A 5,115-nucleotide genomic window follows, 5' to 3' on the forward strand; every position below is an offset into this window, starting at 1 on the left:
GATTGTTTTTTACCATTTTTTATTTAATTAATTACCTAAATATGAAATTAAGTATCTAAGCTATAGAAAATAAAATAAATAAAATTGTAAATACCAGTAGTGCTTAAATATTTAAATTAAAAACTGAAAAATCAAAAAAATCAAGTTAGAAAATTAAATGAAAAGTTGTGCTTATGCATTTTTTTTATTAGGTAAGCAAAGCATTAATCTTATTGAATGAAATTTTTTGACATGAATCATGACCAATCATTTTTCTTAGTAAACGTTATGTTGTCATTGCCTACATAGAAACCATCTTCATTCACCACCCAATAACACTTGTAGGTTACAGGCAATCCTTCTGTTGTACAATAACTTTTAATAGAGATATTATATACGTCGAATCTTTTATCTTTTGAATTCCAATAGAAATGACAAAAGTAGAGCGTAGTTCCCCAAATGTTCTCACCGAATTTCCAAGAAAAATCTTGTCCATGGACCACCGTTTGTAGGCCTAAGTCATCGTCACCTGACTTACATCTCAATGTCAAAGCTCCTCGAACATCTGACACATTGCTGATGATATGGACCTCTCCTAGTGGAGGACCCAAATGAAATCTTTTACTATTGAACTCGTCTTTGTTTGTGTCACTAGAGGAACATGCAGAGTGAGTGTTTATAATAAGGGACAAGAGAAGGAAAGGAAGGGTAAAACTTATAATAAACTTGGACTCCATAGCACCTCTTGATGTCTTGAGAATAGTATAGGTATGTCTACAAGAAAAAAAAAATAATATCCTAAACTCTCAACTTAATTTGCATTCACCATGAAATATACTAATGCATATAAATACTCAATAATTAAATAGAAGGAGTATTTTAGGTGCATCATTTAATAGTATGAAAATGGAATAAAATCTTCAGTTATTATAAAAATGGAATAAAATCTTCAGTTATTATAAAAATGGAATAAAATCTAATTTTAATGGAAAAACTATGCAGTATTAATTTTGAATAGATTAAGAAAATCAAACTATGCAAATAAATGCATATCATTGCTCGTTAAAATTTGGAAATGCATAGATTAAGAAAATCAAACTATGCAAATAAATGCATATATTAATGCTCAATGTTTTGGTTGAATTATTCATTACAGAGAAGCATGTTTATATTGGGAGAGAAAATGTTAAAGGCAAAAATGTCTACATTAAAATATTTTGAGTTCTTAATTAATTTATGTATTTGCTTCAACAAGAAGAAGATATGGAAATTTATGATGCAATTACAAAAATGAAGGAGCTCATTTTATATTTTGAAAATGTTAGAAAATATGGTTTTGAATATTTAATAGAGGAAGTTAGAACACATTAAGTATAGTTGGCATTGATCCAATATATTTTCAAAAAGTAGTTTCTCATAAACAGAAAAAAAATTGACAAGGGTGTGAGAGATGATGCAAAGTGTGATTGTTTACAATTTTTTATTTAATTAATACTTAAACATGTGTCTATAAGTTCATCCAAAATCCTAAGCCTACTTCATTTACAATTAATCATAAATATGCAACTAAGTATCTAAGATATAGAAAATAAAATAAATAAAATGGATAATTACCAGTTGCGCGTAAATATTCAAAATAAAAACTGAAAAATAAAAAAATAAAAACAAAATTAAAAAAAAAAAGTTAGAGAATTAAATAAAATTTAAATTAGATCTAAAGAAAATATATATTTTTGGGTATTTTTGTTAGAAATAATTTATTAAATTGTTTTATATTTTTATTGGATTTTTATTTTGAACTAGAATGTCTAAAGCATGAAAAATATATAAAAATGACGAGTACAGAATAGGCCACAAAGTATTCCGACTCCAGAATTACGGGAGAATTTTCAAACATGTATATTAGAATGTCAAAGTTGTACAAAAATGAATTAAAACTTATCAAGGGCTAAATGAACTATTGTTAAGACAATACAAGAAAAATGAAAAGTTATGCTTATGTATTTTTTTTATTTGACATGAATCATGACCAATCATTTTTCTTGGTAAACGTTTTTGTTGCAATTGCCTACCTAGAAGCCATCATCATTCGCGAATCAATAACACTTGTACCTAGGTTACAGGCAAAGGAAACTCTTCGGTTGTACAATAACTCAGAATATGGTTATCATATACTGTGAACCTTTTATCTTTTGAATTCCAATAAAAATAGAAAAATTAAGTAGAGCGTAGTTCTCCAAATGTTCTCACCGAATTTCCAAGAGAAATCTTATCCATGGACCACCCTTTGTAGGCCTTAAACATCGTCACCTAACAAACACGAAACAACACGATCACAACACAGAATTGACACGATAATAACACGATGACGAGTCAACACTCTTTCTGTCAAATGTAATTTCATTCTTAACCCTGAATAAGGTTTGTGTAGAGTATATATAAATGAACATTCTATAACCTAATGGGCCGTATTTCCGGCCCATTTAATCATATATAATAATAGAATATCAACTAATATAACATAGTCTAACACACCTCCTCAAGTTGGAGCATGCAAATCACAGATACCCAACTTGGATCTAAAATTGTCGAATTATTGTTTCCCAAGAGGCTTAGTGAGAATATCAGTCAATTGAGAAGTCGTGGGAACATGGGAAGCAACAATAGTCTCATCCTGGATATGATCCCATAAGAAATGTAAATCCACTTCAATGTGTTTGTTACGCTCATGAAACACTGGATTCAGAGCCATATGAAGAGTCGATTGGCTGTCTGAGTACACATGCATACCCGATTGAGGTACTCTAAGGAACACCATGACCCCTTGTAGCCACTTCAACTCACAAATCAAAGCTGCTAAAGATCGATACTCAGCCTCAACGGAAGATAAGGCCACAGTTGGCTGTTTTTTGGACTTCAAACACACGAGAGAAGAGCCAAGAAACACCATCCACCCAGTAACCGATCTGCGAGACTTGGGGCAGGATGCCCAGTTCAAATTGCACCATCCAGATAACCGAAGATCACAATCACTTCTCAAGAGTATAACCTGTCCTGGGGAATTCTTCATATATCTCACAACCCGTAATACTTCCTGATAGTGATCCTGTAATGGGTCACGCATAAACTGAGATAATATATGTACAGAGTAAGCTATATCAGGTCTTGTGAAAGACAAATATATTAATCTCTCCACCAACCGTCGATAGCTCTCCGGATCCTCCATCTGCGCACTCACTGACTCCCCCAACTTATGATTCTGCTCCATAGGAAAACCAGCAGGCTTAGCACCCAGAAAACCACACTCGGAAATAATATCTAGAACGTATTTCCGTTGACACAAAAAATGCCCTCAGCACTCCTAGCAACCTCAACCCCCAAAAAGTACTTCAGATCCCCCAAGTCCTTCATATGAAAACATGATGATAAATATTGTTTGAAGGTCTCTAGTGTCCCCAAATCACTCCCTGATACTATCATGTTATCCACATATATCAAGACATGTAAGACAACATCACTGTCACAAAGGAAAACAGAGAATGATCCGAACGAGACTGAATAAAATCATAAGAAAGCAAGGCAGTTGTCAGTTTGGCAAACCAACAACAAGACGCCTGTTTCAGTCCATAGAGAGACTTACGCAGGCGACACACTTTGTTGGTATGACCAAACTCAAAACCTAGTGGTAGGCGCATGTATACTTCCTCTGTCAGATCACCATGGAGAAAGGCATTATGCACATCAATCTGGTGCAAGTGTCAACCCCGAACAGCAACAACTGTAAGGAAGGCCCGAATAATACTCATTTTGACAACTGGAGCAAAGGTCTCAGAGTAGTCAATCCCCTCAAGTTGATGGTTGCCAAAGACAACCATACGTGCTTTCAAGCGCTAAATTGACCCATCAGAATTGTGTTTGATCTTGTAGACCCAGCAACTGCCCAATGCCTTCTTCCCTTGAGGTAAATCCTCCAAACTCCACATTCCATTGTCCTCCAAGGCTCGTATTTCACTCTGCATGGTTGCACGTCATCCAGGATCACGAGAGGTCTGTCTGTAAGATTTAGGCTCAACGCCTATAGAAATGACAGCAAAAAAAATTTCCAATGTCTCACAGAGAATAAATCATAACTCAAATGATGTGCAAGAGGATACTAAGTACCTAAGGAAGGGTCGGAGCCAGTTGAATGATGTCGAAGGGTGATAATATAATCAGTCAACCACCAAGAAAAAACGCTCAGAATCCAAGAATTCAGAATCATACAAGCCATAGAAGTTTCTCGCGCTCTCCGATTAGGAATTTGATTCAGTAAGCCATCTCTCATCTGATTTCATTTCACATATCATGGGAGATGAATGGCGGTTGATTAGAACAAATAGACACGTGTCAAGACATGAAGATGACACGATTGGAGGTGTATGAAGCATAAAGTGATCCGAGATGTAGGTGATTAAACATATTTTGGACTATTTGTTAGGAAAAGCATCTTGTCTTTTTCTTTTTAACTCTGTTTCAAATAATTCCCTCTGACCACAATTCACAGCTCAGATGACGTGGATTCCTTCTAGCTGCACGTGTCGAATATCTATTTGTAGTGCATTTTAATCCGCTTTTGAAAATTATTGTTTTATTTATAAACTTTAAAATTTTATTTAGAGTTAATCAATTTGTATTAAATATCATATTTCATATTAAAAAATTACTTCAAAATTGGTTAATGTATTATTTGATTCTTTTAAAAATAAAATTATATCAAAATATATTAGCTTATAAAATTAAGCTTCAACAATATAAGAACAAATGTGTTAATAATCAACATATCTATATACAATAAAGATTTATCTTTATTTGTTAATTTTTTTATTTCTTAAGATAAACCCTTTTCATTTTTCGAAATGAACATCATCTCTTTCGTAACATCGCATCTCGTATTTCTGAAACATCAAAGACAAAAAAAATCGATGACGCAAGCTCTTAAATAGCTTAGAACAAATAAAATATTTTAAGATTGTTAGATATCTTGTCTTGAATTAAGTTACTGAAAATATATATAAAATGATATTACAAGTAAATGAAATAAATGAAATAATGAAGAACAATATCACCGAATAAATGGTTGATTCGAGGCATGTGTTT

This window comes from Impatiens glandulifera, chromosome 7, assembly GCF_907164915.1.
Source record: "Impatiens glandulifera chromosome 7, dImpGla2.1, whole genome shotgun sequence".
Taxonomy (NCBI): domain Eukaryota; kingdom Viridiplantae; phylum Streptophyta; class Magnoliopsida; order Ericales; family Balsaminaceae; genus Impatiens; species Impatiens glandulifera.